A 27,908-nucleotide genomic window follows, 5' to 3' on the forward strand; every position below is an offset into this window, starting at 1 on the left:
CCCTCGTCCTGTTGGATATGGTAGCATCCGTGCTTCCCAGTATGAGAAGCGTGCGTTTCCCGCCCCAGACCTCAAGTCAGCGTATGTCTCCAGTAAGTCTTAGGACCGTTTAATAACGATGGTTGGCGGAGACCACAATCTAGATGCTGGTGAAATGCACTAGTGTCGAGTTCGCACCTATGTCTCAGCACTTTCCGTGGAAAAACTTAAAAAAAAAAAAAAAAAAGAAAGAAAGAAAGAGAGAAAGAAAAGAAAAAAAAATTACAGGAAAACACATTGAGTTTACACTGATAATCCAAGTTCAAACTGAGAACTGAGAGTTTTTTTACATTACTTTACCGATTTCACCTCTTCCTCTCACACCCAGATTCCCAGTCCCCAAAGACACCAACAGCATTTCTTCTTTGCAGGATCCCACAGAATAATCGTAGCCATGCACCATAGAACCGTGGACTGGTTCCCACTGCATGAAGTAGGAAAGGCGAGGAAGGAACTTTCTACTTTTCCGGCTGCTCCACTGTGAAAATGTAAGAGCTGCCGTCCGCCGAAGCCAGTCTGCTCATGTCCAAGGAGCTCTGAGCCACGTCACACTCCTTTGGAATATTTCCCTGAGCCTTCATGTGGGCTCCTGACGTCTGTAGAATCTGACAAGTCACACATTGTCCTCCCGTTTGTGTCCTCCGTGCTTTGAATAGATGTGCTATTGAGTGTTTGAATTTTGTTGTCATTGGTGTATGTGTTTGTGGCAAAGTGTTGAGTGTTTGGTGTGTATGTAGCAGCTAGAGAGCGAGGCTCTGAAGGCTACTGGGCAGCAGGAGGGCGCGGGGTCGGGTGGGGGGCGCTGGGCCGGGAGGGCCGCGTAGCAGCTGGGCCTCTCGAGGCGTCCGGGGACGGCCGCTGCCGTCTAGGGCCATAGCACCCTGAACGTGCCCGATCTCGTCTGGTCTGGGAAGCTAAGCAGGGTCGGGGGCCCGGTTAGTACTTGGATGGGAGACCGCCTGGGAATACCGGGTGCTGTAGGCTTTTGCTTCTTCTTTTGTCCCGCCCGCCGGGGGGTCGGGGGTGGGGGGGCCCCCCCTCGCCTTCTGCGCCCGCCCCCACTTTCGCCCTCGGGCCCCGGCCCCTCCCCCCCCTCGGCGCGACCCGCTGCCCCCGCCCGGGGCTTCCTCCCCTCTCCCCCGCTGCAGCACCACCGCCAGGTGGCGGCAGCGGCAGAGCGTCCCAGGCGTTCCGTTGGGCCGGCAGCGGAGCCCCAACCCTGGGCCCCACACCGGGCCGGGGCCGGGCGGCGGGATCCCTAAGTGCCGCCGGGTCTCCTCTCCCCCGGACCCCGCACCCGCCGCCCCGCACTCCGGGACATCGCGTACACCCGGCGCGGGACAGCCCACGGCGGCAAACCGTGTCCTGGGCCCCCGGACACCCGGCCCACCGTGCACTTTCTCTCCGCCGCACACCCGGGCCTCGGGCCCGGGCCTCACGCCGGGCGGGCTCCTCGCCGCCGACGGGGCTCCGAGAGACACACCGGCGCGCCGCACAGGGCGAGTCGCTGGCCCCCTGGGCAGAGAGGACACACAACAGCACACGGAGCGCACGCACCCAAACCCAAAGGACCCACCGGCCCCCCGACCCGTGGCTACCCACCCCAAACCCCACCCCACCGGGCTACAGGATAGCCGGCTCTGGCCGCCCCGCCGCCCCCCGCCCCCGCGCGGGGGCTGCTGCCACACGCAGGCCCTGAGGGGAATCGGGGCAGAACGGTCCTCCCCAGACGGGGGTGGGGTGGCGGGGTGGGGGGGGACACTGCAGATCTTCAGGACCTCCGGGTGACGGACCAGCGGCAGGCGCGGCCCTGCCTCCTCCTCCCGGCCCCGCCCCAAAGCCCCTCCCCACCGTGCCCTCGCGTGGGCCGGCGGAGGGCCCTCTCTCGCGCACTCTCCGGCTCCGGCCCTCCGCTCCCACGCGTGGAAGCCTGTCCCTGCGCGCGTGCCCGTGGGTCTGCTCCTCGGGGTGTGGGACGGCGGTGCGTCCGTGGTTTGGGTGGGGGTGGGAGGGCGCGCGCGCGAGACCCGTCAGGCTCCGCCTGGCCCCCCACCCCCACCCCGATAAGGGCAGGTGGGCTAGCGAAGGGCCAGGGCGGCGGGAGGGACCCGACTGCGCAGGGAGGGACGCGTCGCAGCAGATCGGCCTCTTGAGGCGTCCGGGGGCGGCCGCCCTCGTCTACGGCCAGACCGCCCTGAACGCGCCCGATCTCGTCTCACCTCGGAAGCTAAGCAGGGTCGGGCCCGGTTAGGACTTGGATGGGAGACCGCCTGGGAATCCCGGGTGCCCTAGGCTTTTTGCTCTGCTTCTTTTTCTGTCCCGCCCCCCTGGGCTGGGAAGGGGAGGGGGGGGCCTTCGCCCTCCGCGCCCGGCCCGGCTCCGCCCCCGGCCGGCCCGGACCCTGCCCCGTGGCCCCTGGAGACAGGGTCAGATTGGAGATGTGGAGGCTCAGTCCCCGAGGCTGTCGCCCCTCACACACCTGCCGCAGGTCCGGGCCTCCGGAACTTCTGACCGACCGGCTCTGAATTCAGGACACAGTCTAAAGTTGTCCAAGGAGATGACCACGTTACCACCCTAGGACAGGAAAAATTGGACCCTATCCACATATGCAGAAGAAGAGAATCTAAACAGCTGGCTATTCGTTCACGGTAACATAATTCAGGAATCCAGAGGCGAAGACATCTAGAAACACTTTTCAAACGTCTAAATCTTTAGAACATATTCTGAAGGATTAAGAAGTAGAAGCATTCTTTGGACAGTCACGAGCAAGACCAGGGTGTCGATAGGAAATCCTTCTGTTCGATACTGCAAGAGACGCTCCAAAAACATACTACAACAAGGGAAAACACTAACAATATATGGGAAAGGAAAATCACCTTTCTTCATTTTCCTCACCTCCTACGGTTCTCAAAAGAGAATGTTTGCCCCTATGCGCGGGAGACCTGTAGAAATCCTAGGTGAGTCCAGCAAGATAGCTCTAGATGAAATCAACATTCGATCGATAGTTTCGATATTTCTTATTTCCTCGCAAATACACAATAATGAATGCAATTCTTGAAAAGGATAACATTCAAAGTCACAGAAAATCCACACAGCACCTACGGGGCAAAGGTGCCAACTTAGATGGAAAACCTAGCAAAAACGTACATGATGGCTCCAATCGATGGAGAGGCTATCCCGTAGTCCTCGATAGACGGACACAGAGTCCCCAAACTAATCATTTCCCCCACATTAATAAATAATCCCATTTAAACAGGGTTTATAACTAGAAACTTACAATCTGCTTCTTTCTCTTTTTCTTTTAATTTGGGAAAGGGATATGTTAAAGAATGATGATCATGATCATGATTATCATTATGATTATTATATTAAATCGAATTAACCGTACCAAAACCCCACCACTCACCTTATAAAAATGGGAGTTGATGCATATGTGGGAAGCCGCTGTGTATCTTTGTCTCAAGGCGTGGAACCACAAAAACGCTTCTCCCAAACAAATCCCATCTCGACTGTCATCCTTTTCCTTGCTTTTCCTTTGAAAGTTTTTGCTCTCTGTTATAGGACTATCTCATTGAGGTAGTTTGTTAATTTCACAGTTTATAGAATAGATGTGGAACCATTCTGGATTCCTTCTGGGCAACTTGTGTGCCAGGGGAAACCTTCTGTTTGGAGAATACTCCTCGCTTACACAGGAAGCTGCAGTTCATCAGCGCTGCTAGAGAATGGCACTGCACGAATCAGTCGAAGCATCTTTATGCGATCTTTGACTAGGTCCGTGTACAAGGGGCTCCCGTGAGGATTACCCTAGATGCTTCCTGGTCACATGTGCCCTATCTTCTCTCTGGTACGTGCTACTCAGAGAATATGCTTGCTCCTGAATTATGCCAGTGTTTATTCATTTCCATTTAGGCTACAGTGTTTTCCAAATGGTCCTATAATTTCGCCTCCCATATCAGCAGGGTGTGTGCAAGAGTTTTCCTCAAAGCCAACACAGTGATCAGTTTCTTAAGTTTCCTCAATCTGGTGAGTTGGAAACTATATCTGGCTTCATTTTTTATTCTGCATTTCCTTGACCAATAATGAGGACACGGGGCCAAAGGCGTATTAAGCGTATTAAACGTAGATATTCTGTAACAGTCATATTTTGCCAATTATATGGGCTACAGATACCTTGTCCTGTTTGAAGCTTGTTTTTGACCCTCTTCATGGTATCTTTGGAAACTTTTTATTATGGAAAATTTGAAATAGAAACAAAATCGGAAAGAATAGCAGAATACTTTCTCACTACCCTGACTCAAGAAATCACCAACCCCTGGCCAGATCTTGTTTCTTTTATACCCCTCCTACCTTAAGTTCATGATCCCCTTAATAATATCCCTCCAACGATAAAAAGTCAATATGTTTCTATCAAAGGTAGAGGCTTTCTTCCCTTTTTCAGGGTACTCACAGCCACCTTATTCCATGTAAAAATTTCACCGTGTTAGAGATAACAGCAAGTACTCAATGTTTGCGTTTCCCTGAGACACACACGCTCATTTCAGTTTCTTTGAATCCAGTCCAAATACAGTCCATACCTTGTGAGGGGTTGAGATGTCTTTTGAAAGAGTGTCCATACATCGCGACTAGTCGGGGGCAGCCCCGGTTGTCACCATTTCCCTTTGTTTCCTACCGCTGTCCGCAGTGACCCGAGCTATTTTTGCATTGTGAGGGGTTTCATCGTGGATTTAAACGTATTGAACGTGTTTCAATATCTTGCAATTATTAGACTTGCTGGCGATCAAACCGTCCTGTGTTTGGCAAACGGGAGTCTACTCATTCTGGTTCCTGTGTCTTTTGACGTGACCCTCGTCCTGTTGGATATGGTAGCATCCGCGCTTCCCAGTATGAGAAGCGTGCGTTTCCCGCCCCAGACTTCAAGTCAGCGTATGTCTCCAGTAAGTCTTAGGACCGTTTAATAACGATGGTTGGCGGAGACCACAATCTAGATGCTGGTGAAATGCACTAGTGTCGAGTTCGCACCTATGTCTCAGCACTTACCGTGGAAAAACTTAAAAAAAAAAAAAAAAAAGAAAGAGAGAAAGAAAAGAGAAAAAAATTACAGGAAAACACATTGAGTTTACACTGATAATCCAAGTTCAAACTGAGAACTGAGAGTTTTTTTACATTACTTTACCGATTTCACCTCTTCCTCTCACACCCAGATTCCCAGTCCCCAAAGACACCAACAGCATTTCTTCTTTGCAGGATCCCACAGAATAATCGTAGCCATGCACCATAGAACCGTGGACTGGTTCCTACTGCATGAAGTAGGAAAGGCAAGGAAGGAACCTTCTATTGTTCCGGCTCCACTGTGAAAATGTAAGAGCTGCCGTCCGCCGAAGCCAGTCTGCTCATGTCCAAGGAGCTCTGAGCCACGTCACACTCCTTTGGAATATTTCCCTGAGCCTTCATGTGGGCTCCTGACGTCTGTAGAATCTGAAAAGTCACACATTGTCCTCCCGTTTGTGTCCTCCGTGCTTTGAATAGATGTGCTATTGAGTGTTTGAATTTTGTTGTCATTGGTGTATGTGTTTGTGGCAAAGTGTTGAGTGTTTGGTGTGTATGTAGCAGCTAGAGAGCGAGGCTCTGAAGGCTACTGGGCAGCAGGAGGGCGCGGGGTCGGGTGGGGGGCGCTGGGCCGGGAGGGCCGCGTAGCAGCTGGGCCTCTCGAGGCGTCCGGGGACGGCCGCTGCCGTCTAGGGCCATAGCACCCTGAACGTGCCCGATCTCCTCTGGTCTGGGAAGCTAAGCAGGGTCGGGCCCGGTAAGTACTTGGATGGGAGACCGCCTGGGAATACCGGGTGCTGTAGGCTTTTGCTTCTTCTTTTGTCCCGCCCGCCGGGGGGTCGGGGGTGGGGGGGCCCCCCGCCTTCTGCGCCCGCCCCCACTTTCGCCCTCGGGCCCCGGCCCCTGCCCCCCCTCGGCGCGACCCGCTGCCCCCGCCCGGGGCTTCCTCCCCTCTCCCCCGCTGCAGCACCACCGCCAGGTGGCGGCAGCGGCAGAGCGTCCCAGGCGTTCCGTTGGGCCGGCAGCGGAGCCCCAACCCTGGGCCCCACACCGGGCCGGGGCCGGGCGGCGGGATCCCTAAGTGCCGCCGGGTCTCCTCTCCCCCCGACCCCGCACCCGCCGCCCCGCACTCCGGGACATCGCGTACACCCGGCGCGGGACAGCCCACGGCGGCAAACCGTGTCCTGGGCCCCCGGACACCCGGCCCACCGTGCACTTTCTCTCCGCCGCACACCCGGGCCTCGGGCCCGGGCCTCACGCCGGGCGGGCTCCTCGCCGCCGACGGGGCTCCGAGAGACACACCGGCGCGCCGCACAGGGCGAGTCGCTGGCCCCCTGGGCAGAGAGGACACACAACAGCACACGGAGCGCACGCACCCAAACCCAAAGGACCCACCGGCCCCCCGACCCGTGGCTACCCACCCCAAACCCCACCCCACCGGGCTACAGGATAGCCGGCTCTGGCCGCCCCGCCGCCCCCCGCCCCCGCGCGGGGGCTGCTGCCACACGCAGGCCCTGAGGGGAATCGGGGCAGAACGGTCCTCCCCAGACGGGGGTGGGGTGGCGGGGTGGGGGGGGACACTGCAGATCTTCAGGACCTCCGGGTGACGGACCAGCGGCAGGCGCGGCCCTGCCTCCTCCTCCCGGCCCCGCCCCAAAGCCCCTCCCCACCGTGCCCTCGCGTGGGCCGGCGGAGGGCCCTCTCTCGCGCACTCTCCGGCTCCGGCCCTCCGCTCCCACGCGTGGAAGCCTGTCCCTGCGCGCGTGCCCGTGGGTCTGCTCCTCGGGGTGTGGGACGGCGGTGCGTCCGTGGTTTGGGTGGGGGTGGGAGGGCGCGCGCGCGAGACCCGTCAGGCTCCGCCTGGCCCCCCACCCCCACCCCGATAAGGGCAGGTGGGCTAGCGAAGGGCCAGGGCGGCGGGAGGGACCCGACTGCGCAGGGAGGGACGCGTCGCAGCAGATCGGCCTCTTGAGGCGTCCGGGGGCGGCCGCCCTCGTCTACGGCCAGACCGCCCTGAACGCGCCCGATCTCGTCTCACCTCGGAAGCTAAGCAGGGTCGGGCCCGGTTAGGACTTGGATGGGAGACCGCCTGGGAATCCCGGGTGCCCTAGGCTTTTTGCTCTGCTTCTTTTTCTGTCCCGCCCCCCTGGGCTGGGAAGGGGAGGGGGGGGCCTTCGCCCTCCGCGCCCGGCCCGGCTCCGCCCCCGGCCGGCCCGGACCCTGCCCCGTGGCCCCTGGAGACAGGGTCAGATTGGAGATGTGGAGGCTCAGTCCCCGAGGCTGTCGCCCCTCACACACCTGCCGCAGGTCCGGGCCTCCGGAACTTCTGACCGACCGGCTCTGAATTCAGGACACAGTCTAAAGTTGTCCAAGGAGATGACCACGTTACCACCCTAGGACAGGAAAAATTGGACCCTATCCACATATGCAGAAGAAGAGAATCTAAACAGCTGGCTATTCGTTCACGGTAACATAATTCAGGAATCCAGAGGCGAAGACATCTAGAAACACTTTTCAAACGTCTAAATCTTTAGAACATATTCTGAAGGATTAAGAAGTAGAAGCATTCTTTGGACAGTCACGAGCAAGACCAGGGTGTCGATAGGAAATCCTTCTGTTCGATACTGCAAGAGACGCTCCAAAAACATACTACAACAAGGGAAAACACTAACAATATATGGGAAAGGAAAATCACCTTTCTTCATTTTCCTCACCTCCTACGGTTCTCAAAAGAGAATGTTTGCCCCTATGCGCGGGAGACCTGTAGAAATCCTAGGTGAGTCCAGCAAGATAGCTCTAGATGAAATCAACATTCGATCGATAGTTTCGATATTTCTTATTTCCTCGCAAATACACAATAATGAATGCAATTCTTGAAAAGGATAACATTCAAAGTCACAGAAAATCCACACAGCACCTACGGGGCAAAGGTGCCAACTTAGATGGAAAACCTAGCAAAAACGTACATGATGGCTCCAATCGATGGAGAGGCTATCCCGTAGTCCTCGATAGACGGACACAGAGTCCCCAAACTAATCATTTCCCCCACATTAATAAATAATCCCATTTAAACAGGGTTTATAACTAGAAACTTACAATCTGCTTCTTTCTCTTTTTCTTTTAATTTGGGAAAGGGATATGTTAAAGAATGATGATCATGATCATGATTATCATTATGATTATTATATTAAATCGAATTAACCGTACCAAAACCCCACCACTCACCTTATAAAAATGGGAGTTGATGCATATGTGGGAAGCCGCTGTGTATCTTTGTCTCAAGGCGTGGAACCACAAAAACGCTTCTCCCAAACAAATCCCATCTCGACTGTCATCCTTTTCCTTGCTTTTCCTTTGAAAGTTTTTGCTCTCTGTTATAGGACTATCTCATTGAGGTAGTTTGTTAATTTCACAGTTTATAGAATAGATGTGGAACCATTCTGGATTCCTTCTGGGCAACTTGTGTGCCAGGGGAAACCTTCTGTTTGGAGAATACTCCTCGCTTACACAGGAAGCTGCAGTTCATCAGCGCTGCTAGAGAATGGCACTGCACGAATCAGTCGAAGCATCTTTATGCGATCTTTGACTAGGTCCGTGTACAAGGGGCTCCCGTGAGGATTACCCTAGATGCTTCCTGGTCACATGTGCCCTATCTTCTCTCTGGTACGTGCTACTCAGAGAATATGCTTGCTCCTGAATTATGCCAGTGTTTATTCATTTCCATTTAGGCTACAGTGTTTTCCAAATGGTCCTATAATTTCGCCTCCCATATCAGCAGGGTGTGTGCAAGAGTTTTCCTCAAAGCCAACACAGTGATCAGTTTCTTAAGTTTCCTCAATCTGGTGAGTTGGAAACTATATCTGGCTTCATTTTTTATTCTGCATTTCCTTGACCAATAATGAGGACACGGGGCCAAAGGCGTATTAAGCGTATTAAACGTAGATATTCTGTAACAGTCATATTTTGCCAATTATATGGGCTACAGATACCTTGTCCTGTTTGAAGCTTGTTTTTGACCCTCTTCATGGTATCTTTGGAAACTTTTTATTATGGAAAATTTGAAATAGAAACAAAATCGGAAAGAATAGCAGAATACTTTCTCACTACCCTGACTCAAGAAATCACCAACCCCTGGCCAGATCTTGTTTCTTTTATACCCCTCCTACCTTAAGTTCATGATCCCCTTAATAATATCCCTCCAACGATAAAAAGTCAATATGTTTCTATCAAAGGTAGAGGCTTTCTTCCCTTTTTCAGGGTACTCACAGCCACCTTATTCCATGTAAAAATTTCACCGTGTTAGAGATAACAGCAAGTACTCAATGTTTGCGTTTCCCTGAGACACACACGCTCATTTCAGTTTCTTTGAATCCAGTCCAAATACAGTCCATACCTTGTGAGGGGTTGAGATGTCTTTTGAAAGAGTGTCCATACATCGCGACTAGTCGGGGGCAGCCCCGGTTGTCACCATTTCCCTTTGTTTCCTACCGCTGTCCGCAGTGACCCGAGCTATTTTTGCATTGTGAGGGGTTTCATCGTGGATTTAAACGTATTGAACGTGTTTCAATATCTTGCAATTATTAGACTTGCTGGCGATCAAACCGTCCTGTGTTTGGCAAACGGGAGTCTACTCATTCTGGTTCCTGTGTCTTTTGACGTGACCCTCGTCCTGTTGGATATGGTAGCATCCGCGCTTCCCAGTATGAGAAGCGTGCGTTTCCCGCCCCAGACTTCAAGTCAGCGTATGTCTCCAGTAAGTCTTAGGACCGTTTAATAACGATGGTTGGCGGAGACCACAATCTAGATGCTGGTGAAATGCACTAGTGTCGAGTTCGCACCTATGTCTCAGCACTTACCGTGGAAAAACTTAAAAAAAAAAAAAAAAAGAAAGAGAGAAAGAAAAGAGAAAAAAATTACAGGAAAACACATTGAGTTTACACTGATAATCCAAGTTCAAACTGAGAACTGAGAGTTTTTTTACATTACTTTACCGATTTCACCTCTTCCTCTCACACCCAGATTCCCAGTCCCCAAAGACACCAACAGCATTTCTTCTTTGCAGGATCCCACAGAATAATCGTAGCCATGCACCATAGAACCGTGGACTGGTTCCTACTGCATGAAGTAGGAAAGGCAAGGAAGGAACCTTCTATTGTTCCGGCTCCACTGTGAAAATGTAAGAGCTGCCGTCCGCCGAAGCCAGTCTGCTCATGTCCAAGGAGCTCTGAGCCACGTCACACTCCTTTGGAATATTTCCCTGAGCCTTCATGTGGGCTCCTGACGTCTGTAGAATCTGACAAGTCACACATTGTCCTCCCGTTTGTGTCCTCCGTGCTTTGAATAGATGTGCTATTGAGTGTTTGAATTTTGTTGTCATTGGTGTATGTGTTTGTGGCAAAGTGTTGAGTGTTTGGTGTGTATGTAGCAGCTAGAGAGCGAGGCTCTGAAGGCTACTGGGCAGCAGGAGGGCGCGGGGTCGGGTGGGGGGCGCTGGGCCGGGAGGGCCGCGTAGCAGCTGGGCCTCTCGAGGCGTCCGGGGACGGCCGCTGCCGTCTAGGGCCATAGCACCCTGAACGTGCCCGATCTCCTCTGGTCTGGGAAGCTAAGCAGGGTCGGGCCCGGTAAGTACTTGGATGGGAGACCGCCTGGGAATACCGGGTGCTGTAGGCTTTTGCTTCTTCTTTTGTCCCGCCCGCCGGGGGGTCGGGGGTGGGGGGGCCCCCCGCCTTCTGCGCCCGCCCCCACTTTCGCCCTCGGGCCCCGGCCCCTGCCCCCCCTCGGCGCGACCCGCTGCCCCCGCCCGGGGCTTCCTCCCCTCTCCCCCGCTGCAGCACCACCGCCAGGTGGCGGCAGCGGCAGAGCGTCCCAGGCGTTCCGTTGGGCCGGCAGCGGAGCCCCAACCCTGGGCCCCACACCGGGCCGGGGCCGGGCGGCGGGATCCCTAAGTGCCGCCGGGTCTCCTCTCCCCCCGACCCCGCACCCGCCGCCCCGCACTCCGGGACATCGCGTACACCCGGCGCGGGACAGCCCACGGCGGCAAACCGTGTCCTGGGCCCCCGGACACCCGGCCCACCGTGCACTTTCTCTCCGCCGCACACCCGGGCCTCGGGCCCGGGCCTCACGCCGGGCGGGCTCCTCGCCGCCGACGGGGCTCCCGAGAGACACACCGGCGCGCCGCACAGGGCGAGTCGCTGGCCACCTGGGCAGAGAGGACACACAACAGCACACGGAGCGCACGCACCCAAACCCAAACCACCCACCGGCCCCTGGACCCCTGGCTACACACCCCAAACCCCACCCCAGCGGGCCACAGGATAGCCGGCTCCGGCCCCCGGCGCCGCCCCCCGCCCCCGCGCGGGGGCTGCTGCCACACGCAGGCCCTGAGGGGAATCGGGGCAGAACGGTCCTCCCCAGACGGGGGTGGGGTGGCGGGGTGGGGGGGGACACTGCAGATCTTCAGGACCTCCGGGTGACGGACCAGCGGCAGGCGCGGCCCTGCCTCCTCCTCCCGGCCCCGCCCCAAAGCCCCTCCCCACCGTGCCCTCGCGTGGGCCGGCGGAGGGCCCTCTCTCGCGCACTCTCCGGCTCCGGCCCTCCGCTCCCACGCGTGGAAGCCTGTCCCTGCGCGCGTGCCCGTGGGTCTGCTCCTCGGGCTGTGGGACGGCGGTGCGTCCGTGGTTTGGGTGGGGGTGGGAGGGCGCGCGCGCGAGACCCGTGAGGCTCCGCCTGGCCCCCCACCCCCACCCCGATCCGGGCAGGTGGGCTAGCGAAGGGCCAGGGCGGCGGGAGGGACCCGACTGCGCAGGGAGGGACGCGTCGCAGCAGCTCGGCCTCTTGAGGCGTCCGGGGGCGGCCGCCCTCGTCTACGGCCAGACCACCCTGAACGCACCCGATCTCGTCTCACCTCGGAAGCTAAGCAGGGTCGGGCCCGGTTAGTACTTGGATGGGAGACCGCCTGGGAATCCCGGGTGCCGTAGGCTTTTTGCTCTGCCTCTCTTTCTGCCCCGCCCCCCTGGGCTGGGAAGGGGAGGGGGGGCCTTCGCCCTCCGCGCCCGCCCCGGCTCCCGCCCCCGGCCGGCCCGGACCCCGCCCCGTGGCCCCTGGAGAGAGGGTCAGATTGGAGATGTGGAGGCTCAGTCCCCGAGGCTGCCGCCCCTCACACACCTGCCGCAGGCCCGGGCCTCCGGAACTTCGGACCGACCGGCTCTGAATTCAGGACACAGTCTAAAGTTGTCCAAGGAGATGACCACGTTACCACCCTGGGAAAGGAAAAATTGGATCCTATCCATATATGCAGAAGAAGAGAATCTAAACAGTTGGCTATCCGTTCACGGGAACATAACTTAAGAATCCAGATGCGAAGACATCTAGAAACACTTTTCAAACGTCTAAATCTTTAGAAAATATTCTGAAGGATTAAGAGGTAGAAGCATTCTTTGGACAGTCACGAGCAAGACCAGGGTGTCGATAGGAAATCCTTCTGTTCGATACTGCAAGAGACGCTCCAAAAACATACTACAACAAGGGAAAACACTAACAATATATGGGAAAGGAAAATCACCTTTCTTCATTTTCCTCACCTCCTACGGTTCTCAAAATAGAATGTTTGCCCCTATGCGCGGGAGACCTGTAGAAATCCTAGGTGAGTCCAGCAAGATAGCTCTAGATGAAATCAACATTCGATCGATAGTTTCGATATTTCTTGTTTCCTCGCAAATACACAATAATGAATGCAATTCTTGAAAAGGATAACATTCAAAGTCACAGAAAATCCACACAGCACCTACGGGGCAAAGGTGCCAACTTCGATGGAAAACTTAGCAAAAACGTACATGATGGCTCCCATCGATGGAGAGGCTATCCCGTAGTCCTCCATAGACGGACACAGAGTCCCCAAACTAATCATTTCCCCCACATTAATAAATAATCCCATTTAAACAGGGTTTATATCTAGAAACTTACAGTCTGCTTCTTTCTCTTTTTCTTTTAATTTGGGAAAGGGATATGTTAAAGAATGATGATAATGATCATGATTATCATTATGATTATTATATTAAATCGAATTAACCGTACCAAAACCCCACCACTCACCTTATAAAAATGGGAGTTGATGCATATGTCGGAAGCCGCTGTGTATCTTTTTCTCAAGGCGTGGAACCACAAAAACGCTTCTCCCAAACAAATCCCATCTCGACTGTCATCCTTTTCCTTGCTTTTCCTTTGAAAGTTTTTGCTCTCTGTTATAGGACTATCTCATTGAGGTAGTTTGTTAATTTCACAGTTTATAGAATAGATGTGGAACCATTCTGGATTCCTTCTGGGTAACTTGTGTGCCAGGGGAAACCTTCTGTTTGGAGAATACTCCTCGCTTACACAGGAAGCTGCAGTTCATCAGCGCTGCTAGAGAATGGCACTGCACGAATCAGTCGGAAGTATCTTTATCCGATCTTTGAGTAGGTCCGTGTACAAGGGGCTCCCGTGAGGATTACCCTAGATGCTTCCTGGTCACATGTGCCCTATCTTCTCTCTGGTACGTGCTACTCAGAGAATATGCTTGCTCCTGAATTATGCCAGTGTTTATTCATTTCCATTTAGGCTACAGTGTTTTCCAAATGGTCCTATAATTTCGCCTCCCATATCAGCAGGGTGTGTGCAAGAGTTTTCCTCAAAGCCAACACAGTGATCAGTTTCTTAAGTTTCCTCAATCTGGTGAGTTGGAAACTATATCTGGCTTCATTTTTTATTCTGCATTTCCTTGACCAATAATGAGGACACGGGGCCAAAGGCGTATTAAGCGTATTAAACGTAGATATTCTGTAACAGTAATATTTTGCCAATTATATGGGCTACAGATACCTTGTCCTGTTTGCAGCTTGTTTTTGACCCTCTTCATGGTATCTTTGGAAACTTTTCATGATGGGAAATTTGGAATAGAAACAAAATCGGAAAGAATAGTAGAGTATTTTCTCACTCCCCTGACTCAAGAAATCACCAACCCCTGGCCAGATCTTGTTTCTTTTATACCCCTCCTACCTTAAGTTCATGATCCCCTTAATAATATCCCTCCAACGATAAAAAGTCAATATGTTTCTATCAAAGGTAGAGGCTTTCTTCCCTTTTTCAGGGTACTCACAGCCACCTTATTCCATGTAAAAATTTCACCGTGTTAGAGATAACAGCAAGTACTCAATGTTTGCGTTTCCCTGAGACACACACGCTCATTTCAGTTTCTTTGAATCCAGTCCAAATACAGTCCATACCTTGTGAGGGGTTGAGATGTCTTTTGAAAGAGTGTCCATACATCGCGACTAGTCGGGGGCAGCCCCGGTTGTCACCATTTCCCTTTGTTTCCTACCGCTGTCCGCAGTGACCCGAGCTATTTTTGCATTGTGAGGGGTTTCATCGTGGATTTAAACGTATTTAACGTGTTTCAATATCTTGCAATCATTAGACTTGCTGGCGATCAAACCGTCCTGTGTTTGGCAAACGGGAGTCTACTCATTCTGGTTCCTGTGTCTTTTGACGTGACCCTCGTCCTGTTGGATATGGTAGCATCCGCGCTTCCCAGTATGAGAAGCGTGCGTTTCCCGCCCCAGACTTCAAGTCAGCGTATGTCTCCAGTAAGTCTTAGGACCGTTTAATAACGATGGTTGGCGGAGACCACGATCTAGAGGCTGGTGAAATGCACTAGTGTCGAGTTCGCACCTATGTCTCAGCACTTTCCGTGGAAAAACTTAAAAAAAAAAAAAAAAAAAAAAAGAAAAGAAAAGAAAGAAAGAGAGAAAGAAAAGAAAAAAAAATTACAGGAAAACACATTGAGTTTACACTGATAATCCAAGTTCAAACTGAGAACTGAGAGTTTTTTTACATTACTTTACCGATTTCACCTCTTCCTCTCACACCCAGATTCCCAGTACCCAAAGACACCAACAGCATTTCTTCTTTGCAGGATCCCACAGAATAATCGTAGCCATGCACCATAGAACCGTGGACTGGTTCCTACTGCATGAACTAGGAAAGGCGAGGAAGGAACCTTCTATTGTTCCGGCTGCACTGTGAAAATGTAAGAGCTGCCGTCCGCCGAAGCCAGTCTGCTCATGTCCAAGGAGCTCTGAGCCACGTCACACTCCTTTGGAATATTTCCCTGAGCCTTCATGTGGGCTCCTGACGTCTGTAGAATCTGACAAGTCACACATTGTCCTCCCGTTTGTGTCCTCCGTGCTTTGAATAGATGTGCTATTGAGTGTTTGAATTTTGTTGTCATTGGTGTATGTGTTTGTGGCAAAGTGTTGAGTGTTTGGTGTGTATGTAGCAGCTAGAGAGCGAGGCTCTGAAGGCTACTGGGCAGCAGGAGGGCGCGGGGTCGGGTGGGGGGCGCTGGGCCGGGAGGGCCGCGTAGCAGCTGGGCCTCTCGAGGCGTCCGGGGACGGCCGCTGCCGTCTAGGGCCATAGCACCCTGAACGTGCCCGATCTCCTCTGGTCTGGGAAGCTAAGCAGGGTCGGGCCAGGTTAGTACTTGGATGGGAGACCGCCTGGGAATACCGGGTGCTGTAGGCTTTTGCTTCTTCTTTTGTCCCGCCCGCTGGGGGGTCGGGGGTGGGGGGGCCCCCCGCCTTCTGCGCCCGCCCCCACTTTCGCCCTCGGGCCCCGGCCCCTCCCCCCCCTCGGCGCGACCCGCTGCCCCCGCCCGGGGCTTCCTCCCCTCTCCCCCGCTGCAGCACCACCGCCAGGTGGCGGCAGCGGCAGAGCGTCCCAGGCGTTCCGTTGGGCCGGCAGCGGAGCCCCAACCCTGGGCCCCACACCGGGCCGGGGCCGGGCGGCGGGATCCCTAAGTGCCGCTGGGTCTCCTCTCCCCCCGACCCCGCACCCGCCGCCCCGCACTCCGGGACATCGCGTACACCCGGCGCGGGACAGCCCACGGCGGCAAACCGTGTCCTGGGCCCCCGGACACCCGGCCCACCGTGCACTTTCTCTCCGCCGCACACCCGGGCCTCGGGCCCGGGCCTCACGCCGGGCGGGCTCCTCGCCGCCGCCGGGGCTCCCGAGAGACACACCGGCGCGCCGCACAGGGCGAGTCGCTGGCCACCTGGGCAGAGAGGACACACAACAGCACACGGAGCGCACGCACCCAAACCCAAACCACCCACCGGCCCCTTGACCCCTGGCTACACACCCCAAACCCCACCCCAGCGGGCCACAGGATAGCCGGCTCTGGCCCCCCGCGCCGCCCCCCGCCCCCGCGCGGGGGCTGCTGCCACACGCAGGCCCTGAGGGGAATCGGGGCAGAACGGTCCTCCCCAGACGGGGGTGGGGTGGCGGGGTGGGGGGGGACACTGCAGATCTTCAGGACCTCCGGGTGACGGACCAGCGGCAGGCACGGCCCTGCCTCCTCCTCCCGGCCCCGCCCCAAAGCCCCTCCCCACCGTGCCCTCGCGTGGGCCGGCGGAGGGCCCTCTCTCGCGCACTCTCCGGCTCCGGCCCTCCGCTCCCACGCGTGGAAGCCTGTCCCTGCGCGCGTGCCCGTGGGTCTGCTCCTCGGGCTGTGGGACGGCGGTGCGTCCGTGGTTTGGGTGGGGGTGGGAGGGTGCGCGCGCGAGACCCGTGAGGCTCCGCCTGGCCCCCCACCCCCACCCCGATCCGGGCAGGTGGGCTAGCGAAGGGCCAGGGCGGCGGGAGGGACCCGACTGCGCAGGGAGGGACGCGTCGCAGCAGCTCGGCCTCTTGAGGCGTCCGGGGGCGGCCGCCCTCGTCTACGGCCAGACCACCCTGAACGCACCCGATCTCGTCTCACCTCGGAAGCTAAGCAGGGTCGGGCCCGGTTAGTACTTGGATGGGAGACCGCCTGGGAATCCCGGGTGCCGTAGGCTTTTTGCTCTGCCTCTCTTTCTGCCCCGCCCCCCTGGGCTGGGAAGGGGAGGGGGGGCCTTCGCCCTCCGCGCCCGCCCCGGCTCCCGCCCCCGGCCGGCCCGGACCCCGCCCCGTGGCCCCTGGAGAGAGGGTCAGATTGGAGATGTGGAGGCTCAGTCCCCGAGGCTGCCGCCCCTCACACACCTGCCGCAGGCCCGGGCCTCCGGAACTTCGGACCGACCGGCTCTGAATTCAGGACACAGTCTAAAGTTGTCCAAGGAGATGACCACGTTACCACCCTGGGAAAGGAAAAATTGGATCCTATCCATATATGCAGAAGAAGAGAATCTAAACAGTTGGCTATCCGTTCACGGGAACATAACTTAAGAATCCAGATGCGAAGACATCTAGAAACACTTTTCAAACGTCTAAATCTTTAGAAAATATTCTGAAGGATTAAGAGGTAGAAGCATTCTTTGGACAGTCACGAGCAAGACCAGGGTGTCGATAGGAAATCCTTCTGTTCGATACTGCAAGAGACGCTCCAAAAACATACTACAACAAGGGAAAACACTAACAATATATGGGAAAGGAAAATCACCTTTCTTCATTTTCCTCACCTCCTACGGTTCTCAAAATAGAATGTTTGCCCCTATGCGCGGGAGACCTGTAGAAATCCTAGGTGAGTCCAGCAAGATAGCTCTAGATGAAATCAACATTCGATCGATAGTTTCGATATTTCTTGTTTCCTCGCAAATACACAATAATGAATGCAATTCTTGAAAAGGATAACATTCAAAGTCACAGAAAATCCACACAGCACCTACGGGGCAAAGGTGCCAACTTCGATGGAAAACTTAGCAAAAACGTACATGATGGCTCCCATCGATGGAGAGGCTATCCCGTAGTCCTCCATAGACGGACACAGAGTCCCCAAACTAATCATTTCCCCCACATTAATAAATAATCCCATTTAAACAGGGTTTATATCTAGAAACTTACAGTCTGCTTCTTTCTCTTTTTCTTTTAATTTGGGAAAGGGATATGTTAAAGAATGATGATAATGATCATGATTATCATTATGATTATTATATTAAATCGAATTAACCGTACCAAAACCCCACCACTCACCTTATAAAAATGGGAGTTGATGCATATGTCGGAAGCCGCTGTGTATCTTTTTCTCAAGGCGTGGAACCACAAAAACGCTTCTCCCAAACAAATCCCATCTCGACTGTCATCCTTTTCCTTGCTTTTCCTTTGAAAGTTTTTGCTCTCTGTTATAGGACTATCTCATTGAGGTAGTTTGTTAATTTCACAGTTTATAGAATAGATGTGGAACCATTCTGGATTCCTTCTGGGTAACTTGTGTGCCAGGGGAAACCTTCTGTTTGGAGAATACTCCTCGCTTACACAGGAAGCTGCAGTTCATCAGCGCTGCTAGAGAATGGCACTGCACGAATCAGTCGGAAGTATCTTTATCCGATCTTTGAGTAGGTCCGTGTACAAGGGGCTCCCGTGAGGATTACCCTAGATGCTTCCTGGTCACATGTGCCCTATCTTCTCTCTGGTACGTGCTACTCAGAGAATATGCTTGCTCCTGAATTATGCCAGTGTTTATTCATTTCCATTTAGGCTACAGTGTTTTCCAAATGGTCCTATAATTTCGCCTCCCATATCAGCAGGGTGTGTGCAAGAGTTTTCCTCAAAGCCAACACAGTGATCAGTTTCTTAAGTTTCCTCAATCTGGTGAGTTGGAAACTATATCTGGCTTCATTTTTTATTCTGCATTTCCTTGACCAATAATGAGGACACGGGGCCAAAGGCGTATTAAGCGTATTAAACGTAGATATTCTGTAACAGTAATATTTTGCCAATTATATGGGCTACAGATACCTTGTCCTGTTTGCAGCTTGTTTTTGACCCTCTTCATGGTATCTTTGGAAACTTTTCATGATGGGAAATTTGGAATAGAAACAAAATCGGAAAGAATAGTAGAGTATTTTCTCACTCCCCTGACTCAAGAAATCACCAACCCCTGGCCAGATCTTGTTTCTTTTATACCCCTCCTACCTTAAGTTCATGATCCCCTTAATAATATCCCTCCAACGATAAAAAGTCAATATGTTTCTATCAAAGGTAGAGGCTTTCTTCCCTTTTTCAGGGTACTCACAGCCACCTTATTCCATGTAAAAATTTCACCGTGTTAGAGATAACAGCAAGTACTCAATGTTTGCGTTTCCCTGAGACACACACGCTCATTTCAGTTTCTTTGAATCCAGTCCAAATACAGTCCATACCTTGTGAGGGGTTGAGATGTCTTTTGAAAGAGTGTCCATACATCGCGACTAGTCGGGGGCAGCCCCGGTTGTCACCATTTCCCTTTGTTTCCTACCGCTGTCCGCAGTGACCCGAGCTATTTTTGCATTGTGAGGGGTTTCATCGTGGATTTAAACGTATTTAACGTGTTTCAATATCTTGCAATCATTAGACTTGCTGGCGATCAAACCGTCCTGTGTTTGGCAAACGGGAGTCTACTCATTCTGGTTCCTGTGTCTTTTGACGTGACCCTCGTCCTGTTGGATATGGTAGCATCCGCGCTTCCCAGTATGAGAAGCGTGCGTTTCCCGCCCCAGACTTCAAGTCAGCGTATGTCTCCAGTAAGTCTTAGGACCGTTTAATAACGATGGTTGGCGGAGACCACGATCTAGAGGCTGGTGAAATGCACTAGTGTCGAGTTCGCACCTATGTCTCAGCACTTTCCGTGGAAAAACTTAAAAAAAAAAAAAAAAAAAAAAGAAAAGAAAAGAAAGAAAGAGAGAAAGAAAAGAAAAAAAAATTACAGGAAAACACATTGGGTTTACACTGATAATCCAAGTTCAAACTGAGAACTGAGAGTTTTTTTACATTACTTTACCGATTTCACCTCTTCCTCTCACACCCAGATTCCCAGTACCCAAAGACACCAACAGCATTTCTTCTTTGCAGGATCCCACAGAATAATCGTAGCCATGCACCATAGAACCGTGGACTGGTTCCTACTGCATGAACTAGGAAAGGCGAGGAAGGAACCTTCTATTGTTCCGGCTGCACTGTGAAAATGTAAGAGCTGCCGTCCGCCGAAGCCAGTCTGCTCATGTCCAAGGAGCTCTGAGCCACGTCACACTCCTTTGGAATATTTCCCTGAGCCTTCATGTGGGCTCCTGACGTCTGTAGAATCTGACAAGTCACACATTGTCCTCCCGTTTGTGTCCTCCGTGCTTTGAATAGATGTGCTATTGAGTGTTTGAATTTTGTTGTCATTGGTGTATGTGTTTGTGGCAAAGTGTTGAGTGTTTGGTGTGTATGTAGCAGCTAGAGAGCGAGGCTCTGAAGGCTACTGGGCAGCAGGAGGGCGCGGGGTCGGGTGGGGGGCGCTGGGCCGGGAGGGCCGCGTAGCAGCTGGGCCTCTCGAGGCGTCCGGGGACGGCCGCTGCCGTCTAGGGCCATAGCACCCTGAACGTGCCCGATCTCCTCTGGTCTGGGAAGCTAAGCAGGGTCGGGCCAGGTTAGTACTTGGATGGGAGACCGCCTGGGAATACCGGGTGCTGTAGGCTTTTGCTTCTTCTTTTGTCCCGCCCGCTGGGGGGTCGGGGGTGGGGGGGCCCCCCGCCTTCTGCGCCCGCCCCCACTTTCGCCCTCGGGCCCCGGCCCCTCCCCCCCCTCGGCGCGACCCGCTGCCCCCGCCCGGGGCTTCCTCCCCTCTCCCCCGCTGCAGCACCACCGCCAGGTGGCGGCAGCGGCAGAGCGTCCCAGGCGTTCCGTTGGGCCGGCAGCGGAGCCCCAACCCTGGGCCCCACACCGGGCCGGGGCCGGGCGGCGGGATCCCTAAGTGCCGCTGGGTCTCCTCTCCCCCCGACCCCGCACCCGCCGCCCCGCACTCCGGGACATCGCGTACACCCGGCGCGGGACAGCCCACGGCGGCAAACCGTGTCCTGGGCCCCCGGACACCCGGCCCACCGTGCACTTTCTCTCCGCCGCACACCCGGGCCTCGGGCCCGGGCCTCACGCCGGGCGGGCTCCTCGCCGCCGCCGGGGCTCCCGAGAGACACACCGGCGCGCCGCACAGGGCGAGTCGCTGGCCACCTGGGCAGAGAGGACACACAACAGCACACGGAGCGCACGCACCCAAACCCAAACCACCCACCGGCCCCTTGACCCCTGGCTACACACCCCAAACCCCACCCCAGCGGGCCACAGGATAGCCGGCTCTGGCCCCCCGCGCCGCCCCCCGCCCCCGCGCGGGGGCTGCTGCCACACGCAGGCCCTGAGGGGAATCGGGGCAGAACGGTCCTCCCCAGACGGGGGTGGGGTGGCGGGGTGGGGGGGGACACTGCAGATCTTCAGGACCTCCGGGTGACGGACCAGCGGCAGGCACGGCCCTGCCTCCTCCTCCCGGCCCCGCCCCAAAGCCCCTCCCCACCGTGCCCTCGCGTGGGCCGGCGGAGGGCCCTCTCTCGCGCACTCTCCGGCTCCGGCCCTCCGCTCCCACGCGTGGAAGCCTGTCCCTGCGCGCGTGCCCGTGGGTCTGCTCCTCGGGCTGTGGGACGGCGGTGCGTCCGTGGTTTGGGTGGGGGTGGGAGGGTGCGCGCGCGAGACCCGTGAGGCTCCGCCTGGCCCCCCACCCCCACCCCGATCCGGGCAGGTGGGCTAGCGAAGGGCCAGGGCGGCGGGAGGGACCCGACTGCGCAGGGAGGGACGCGTCGCAGCAGCTCGGCCTCTTGAGGCGTCCGGGGGCGGCCGCCCTCGTCTACGGCCAGACCACCCTGAACGCACCCGATCTCGTCTCACCTCGGAAGCTAAGCAGGGTCGGGCCCGGTTAGTACTTGGATGGGAGACCGCCTGGGAATCCCGGGTGCCGTAGGCTTTTTGCTCTGCCTCTCTTTCTGCCCCGCCCCCCTGGGCTGGGAAGGGGAGGGGGGGCCTTCGCCCTCCGCGCCCGCCCCGGCTCCCGCCCCCGGCCGGCCCGGACCCCGCCCCGTGGCCCCTGGAGAGAGGGTCAGATTGGAGATGTGGAGGCTCAGTCCCCGAGGCTGCCGCCCCTCACACACCTGCCGCAGGCCCGGGCCTCCGGAACTTCGGACCGACCGGCTCTGAATTCAGGACACAGTCTAAAGTTGTCCAAGGAGATGACCACGTTACCACCCTGGGAAAGGAAAAATTGGATCCTATCCATATATGCAGAAGAAGAGAATCTAAACAGTTGGCTATCCGTTCACGGGAACATAACTTAAGAATCCAGATGCGAAGACATCTAGAAACACTTTTCAAACGTCTAAATCTTTAGAAAATATTCTGAAGGATTAAGAGGTAGAAGCATTCTTTGGACAGTCACGAGCAAGACCAGGGTGTCGATAGGAAATCCTTCTGTTCGATACTGCAAGAGACGCTCCAAAAACATACTACAACAAGGGAAAACACTAACAATATATGGGAAAGGAAAATCACCTTTCTTCATTTTCCTCACCTCCTACGGTTCTCAAAATAGAATGTTTGCCCCTATGCGCGGGAGACCTGTAGAAATCCTAGGTGAGTCCAGCAAGATAGCTCTAGATGAAATCAACATTCGATCGATAGTTTCGATATTTCTTGTTTCCTCGCAAATACACAATAATGAATGCAATTCTTGAAAAGGATAACATTCAAAGTCACAGAAAATCCACACAGCACCTACGGGGCAAAGGTGCCAACTTCGATGGAAAACTTAGCAAAAACGTACATGATGGCTCCCATCGATGGAGAGGCTATCCCGTAGTCCTCCATAGACGGACACAGAGTCCCCAAACTAATCATTTCCCCCACATTAATAAATAATCCCATTTAAACAGGGTTTATATCTAGAAACTTACAGTCTGCTTCTTTCTCTTTTTCTTTTAATTTGGGAAAGGGATATGTTAAAGAATGATGATAATGATCATGATTATCATTATGATTATTATATTAAATCGAATTAACCGTACCAAAACCCCACCACTCACCTTATAAAAATGGGAGTTGATGCATATGTCGGAAGCCGCTGTGTATCTTTTTCTCAAGGCGTGGAACCACAAAAACGCTTCTCCCAAACAAATCCCATCTCGACTGTCATCCTTTTCCTTGCTTTTCCTTTGAAAGTTTTTGCTCTCTGTTATAGGACTATCTCATTGAGGTAGTTTGTTAATTTCACAGTTTATAGAATAGATGTGGAACCATTCTGGATTCCTTCTGGGTAACTTGTGTGCCAGGGGAAACCTTCTGTTTGGAGAATACTCCTCGCTTACACAGGAAGCTGCAGTTCATCAGCGCTGCTAGAGAATGGCACTGCACGAATCAGTCGGAAGTATCTTTATCCGATCTTTGAGTAGGTCCGTGTACAAGGGGCTCCCGTGAGGATTACCCTAGATGCTTCCTGGTCACATGTGCCCTATCTTCTCTCTGGTACGTGCTACTCAGAGAATATGCTTGCTCCTGAATTATGCCAGTGTTTATTCATTTCCATTTAGGCTACAGTGTTTTCCAAATGGTCCTATAATTTCGCCTCCCATATCAGCAGGGTGTGTGCAAGAGTTTTCCTCAAAGCCAACACAGTGATCAGTTTCTTAAGTTTCCTCAATCTGGTGAGTTGGAAACTATATCTGGCTTCATTTTTTATTCTGCATTTCCTTGACCAATAATGAGGACACGGGGCCAAAGGCGTATTAAGCGTATTAAACGTAGATATTCTGTAACAGTAATATTTTGCCAATTATATGGGCTACAGATACCTTGTCCTGTTTGCAGCTTGTTTTTGACCCTCTTCATGGTATCTTTGGAAACTTTTCATGATGGGAAATTTGGAATAGAAACAAAATCGGAAAGAATAGTAGAGTATTTTCTCACTCCCCTGACTCAAGAAATCACCAACCCCTGGCCAGATCTTGTTTCTTTTATACCCCTCCTACCTTAAGTTCATGATCCCCTTAATAATATCCCTCCAACGATAAAAAGTCAATATGTTTCTATCAAAGGTAGAGGCTTTCTTCCCTTTTTCAGGGTACTCACAGCCACCTTATTCCATGTAAAAATTTCACCGTGTTAGAGATAACAGCAAGTACTCAATGTTTGCGTTTCCCTGAGACACACACGCTCATTTCAGTTTCTTTGAATCCAGTCCAAATACAGTCCATACCTTGTGAGGGGTTGAGATGTCTTTTGAAAGAGTGTCCATACATCGCGACTAGTCGGGGGCAGCCCCGGTTGTCACCATTTCCCTTTGTTTCCTACCGCTGTCCGCAGTGACCCGAGCTATTTTTGCATTGTGAGGGGTTTCATCGTGGATTTAAACGTATTTAACGTGTTTCAATATCTTGCAATCATTAGACTTGCTGGCGATCAAACCGTCCTGTGTTTGGCAAACGGGAGTCTACTCATTCTGGTTCCTGTGTCTTTTGACGTGACCCTCGTCCTGTTGGATATGGTAGCATCCGCGCTTCCCAGTATGAGAAGCGTGCGTTTCCCGCCCCAGACTTCAAGTCAGCGTATGTCTCCAGTAAGTCTTAGGACCGTTTAATAACGATGGTTGGCGGAGACCACGATCTAGAGGCTGGTGAAATGCACTAGTGTCGAGTTCGCACCTATGTCTCAGCACTTACCGTGGAAAAACTTAAAAAAAAAAAAAAAAAAAAAAAAGAAAAGAAAAGAAAGAAAGAGAGAAAGAAAAGAAAAAAAAAATTACAGGAAAACACATTGAGTTTACACTGATAATCCAAGTTCAAACTGAGAACTGAGAGTTTTTTTACATTACTTTACCGATTTCACCTCTTCCTCTCACACCCAGATTCCCAGTACCCAAAGACACCAACAGCATTTCTTCTTTGCAGGATCCCACAGAATAATCGTAGCCATGCACCATAGAACCGTGGACTGGTTCCTACTGCATGAACTAGGAAAGGCGAGGAAGGAACCTTCTATTGTTCCGGCTGCACTGTGAAAATGTAAGAGCTGCCGTCCGCCGAAGCCAGTCTGCTCATGTCCAAGGAGCTCTGAGCCACGTCACACTCCTTTGGAATATTTCCCTGAGCCTTCATGTGGGCTCCTGACGTCTGTAGAATCTGACAAGTCACACATTGTCCTCCCGTTTGTGTCCTCCGTGCTTTGAATAGATGTGCTATTGAGTGTTTGAATTTTGTTGTCATTGGTGTATGTGTTTGTGGCAAAGTGTTGAGTGTTTGGTGTGTATGTAGCAGCTAGAGAGCGAGGCTCTGAAGGCTACTGGGCAGCAGGAGGGCGCGGGGTCGGGTGGGGGGCGCTGGGCCGGGAGGGCCGCGTAGCAGCTGGGCCTCTCGAGGCGTCCGGGGACGGCCGCTGCCGTCTAGGGCCATAGCACCCTGAACGTGCCCGATCTCGTCTGGTCTGGGAAGCTAAGCAGGGTCGGGCCAGGTTAGTACTTGGATGGGAGACCGCCTGGGAATACCGGGTGCTGTAGGCTTTTGCTTCTTCTTTTGTCCCGCCCGCTGGGGGGTCGGGGGTGGGGGGGCCCCCCGCCTTCTGCGCCCGCCCCCACTTTCGCCCTCGGGCCCCGGCCCCTCCCCCCCCTCGGCGCGACCCGCTGCCCCCGCCCGGGGCTTCCTCCCCTCTCCCCCGCTGCAGCACCACCGCCAGGTGGCGGCAGCGGCAGAGCGTCCCAGGCGTTCCGTTGGGCCGGCAGCGGAGCCCCAACCCTGGGCCCCACACCGGGCCGGGGCCGGGCGGCGGGATCCCTAAGTGCCGCTGGGTCTCCTCTCCCCCCGACCCCGCACCCGCCGCCCCGCACTCCGGGACATCGCGTACACCCGGCGCGGGACAGCCCACGGCGGCAAACCGTGTCCTGGGCCCCCGGACACCCGGCCCACCGTGCACTTTCTCTCCGCCGCACACCCGGGCCTCGGGCCCGGGCCTCACGCCGGGCGGGCTCCTCGCCGCCGCCGGGGCTCCCGAGAGACACACCGGCGCGCCGCACAGGGCGAGTCGCTGGCCACCTGGGCAGAGAGGACACACAACAGCACACGGAGCGCACGCACCCAAACCCAAACCACCCACCGGCCCCTTGACCCCTGGCTACACACCCCAAACCCCACCCCAGCGGGCCACAGGATAGCCGGCTCTGGCCCCCCGCGCCGCCCCCCGCCCCCGCGCGGGGGCTGCTGCCACACGCAGGCCCTGAGGGGAATCGGGGCAGAACGGTCCTCCCCGGACGGGGGTGGGGTGGCGGGGTGGGGGGGGACACTGCAGATCTTCAGGACCTCCGGGTGACGGACCAGCGGCAGGCACGGCCCTGCCTCCTCCTCCCGGCCCCGCCCCAAAGCCCCTCCCCACCGTGCCCTCGCGTGGGCCGGCGGAGGGCCCTCTCTCGCGCACTCTCCGGCTCCGGCCCTCCGCTCCCACGCGTGGAAGCCTGTCCCTGCGCGCGTGCCCGTGGGTCTGCTCCTCGGGCTGTGGGACGGCGGTGCGTCCGTGGTTTGGGTGGGGGTGGGAGGGTGCGCGCGCGAGACCCGTGAGGCTCCGCCTGGCCCCCCACCCCCACCCCGATCCGGGCAGGTGGGCTAGCGAAGGGCCAGGGCGGCGGGAGGGACCCGACTGCGCAGGGAGGGACGCGTCGCAGCAGCTCGGCCTCTTGAGGCGTCCGGGGGCGGCCGCCCTCGTCTACGGCCAGACCACCCTGAACGCACCCGATCTCGTCTCACCTCGGAAGCTAAGCAGGGTCGGGCCCGGTTAGTACTTGGATGGGAGACCGCCTGGGAATCCCGGGTGCCGTAGGCTTTTTGCTCTGCCTCTCTTTCTGCCCCGCCCCCCTGGGCTGGGAAGGGGAGGGGGGGCCTTCGCCCTCCGCGCCCGCCCCGGCTCCCGCCCCCGGCCGGCCCGGACCCCGCCCCGTGGCCCCTGGAGAGAGGGTCAGATTGGAGATGTGGAGGCTCAGTCCCCGAGGCTGCCGCCCCTCACACACCTGCCGCAGGCCCGGGCCTCCGGAACTTCGGACCGACCGGCTCTGAATTCAGGACACAGTCTAAAGTTGTCCAAGGAGATGACCACGTTACCACCCTGGGAAAGGAAAAATTGGATCCTATCCATATATGCAGAAGAAGAGAATCTAAACAGTTGGCTATCCGTTCACGGGAACATAACTTAAGAATCCAGATGCGAAGACATCTAGAAACACTTTTCAAACGTCTAAATCTTTAGAAAATATTCTGAAGGATTAAGAGGTAGAAGCATTCTTTGGACAGTCACGAGCAAGACCAGGGTGTCGATAGGAAATCCTTCTGTTCGATACTGCAAGAGACGCTCCAAAAACATACTACAACAAGGGAAAACACTAACAATATATGGGAAAGGAAAATCACCTTTCTTCATTTTCCTCACCTCCTACGGTTCTCAAAATAGAATGTTTGCCCCTATGCGCGGGAGACCTGTAGAAATCCTAGGTGAGTCCAGCAAGATAGCTCTAGATGAAATCAACATTCGATCGATAGTTTCGATATTTCTTGTTTCCTCGCAAATACACACTAATGAATGCAATTCTTGAAAAGGATAACATTCAAAGTCACAGAAAATCCACACAGCACCTACGGGGCAAAGGTGCCAACTTCGATGGAAAACTTAGCAAAAACGTACATGATGGCTCCCATCGATGGAGAGGCTATCCCGTAGTCCTCCATAGACGGACACAGAGTCCCCAAACTAATCATTTCCCCCACATTAATAAATAATCCCATTTAAACAGGGTTTATATCTAGAAACTTACAGTCTGCTTCTTTCTCTTTTTCTTTTAATTTGGGAAAGGGATATGTTAAAGAATGATGATAATGATCATGATTATCATTATGATTATTATATTAAATCGAATTAACCGTACCAAAACCCCACCACTCACCTTATAAAAATGGGAGTTGATGCATATGTCGGAAGCCGCTGTGTATCTTTTTCTCAAGGCGTGGAACCAC

General features: G+C 54.6%; 4 non-coding genes and 8 pseudogenes across 4 annotated transcripts; all 12 read left to right on the plus strand.

Moving 5' to 3' along the window:
• Positions 1-902: 902 nt before the first annotated feature.
• On the plus strand, positions 903-1,023 carry LOC123629189 (annotated as a pseudogene).
• Positions 1,024-2,215: 1,192 nt separating this feature from the next.
• On the plus strand, positions 2,216-2,334 carry LOC123629187 (annotated as a pseudogene).
• Positions 2,335-5,772: 3,438 nt separating this feature from the next.
• On the plus strand, positions 5,773-5,891 carry LOC123629185 (annotated as a pseudogene).
• Positions 5,892-7,080: 1,189 nt separating this feature from the next.
• LOC123629188 lies at positions 7,081-7,199 on the plus strand (annotated as a pseudogene).
• A 3,437-nt stretch (positions 7,200-10,636) lies between these two features.
• Positions 10,637-10,755, plus strand: LOC123629186 (annotated as a pseudogene).
• A 1,191-nt stretch (positions 10,756-11,946) lies between these two features.
• LOC123629244 lies at positions 11,947-12,065 on the plus strand. The gene has a single exon (XR_006731944.1). It is a non-coding gene; the product is annotated as a 5S ribosomal RNA (ribosomal RNA).
• Positions 12,066-15,523: 3,458 nt separating this feature from the next.
• On the plus strand, positions 15,524-15,642 carry LOC123629177 (annotated as a pseudogene).
• A 1,191-nt stretch (positions 15,643-16,833) lies between these two features.
• On the plus strand, positions 16,834-16,952 carry LOC123629245. Its single transcript, XR_006731945.1, has one exon. It is a non-coding gene; the product is annotated as a 5S ribosomal RNA (ribosomal RNA).
• Positions 16,953-20,409: 3,457 nt separating this feature from the next.
• LOC123629178 lies at positions 20,410-20,528 on the plus strand (annotated as a pseudogene).
• Positions 20,529-21,719: 1,191 nt separating this feature from the next.
• On the plus strand, positions 21,720-21,838 carry LOC123629246. Its single transcript, XR_006731946.1, has one exon. It is a non-coding gene; the product is annotated as a 5S ribosomal RNA (ribosomal RNA).
• Positions 21,839-25,298: 3,460 nt separating this feature from the next.
• Positions 25,299-25,417, plus strand: LOC123629257 (annotated as a pseudogene).
• Positions 25,418-26,608: 1,191 nt separating this feature from the next.
• LOC123629247 lies at positions 26,609-26,727 on the plus strand. The gene has a single exon (XR_006731947.1). It is a non-coding gene; the product is annotated as a 5S ribosomal RNA (ribosomal RNA).
• The last annotated feature ends 1,181 nt before the right edge of the window (positions 26,728-27,908 follow it).

This window comes from Lemur catta, assembly GCF_020740605.2.
Source record: "Lemur catta isolate mLemCat1 chromosome 20 unlocalized genomic scaffold, mLemCat1.pri SUPER_20_unloc_1, whole genome shotgun sequence".
NCBI lineage: Eukaryota > Metazoa > Chordata > Mammalia > Primates > Lemuridae > Lemur > Lemur catta.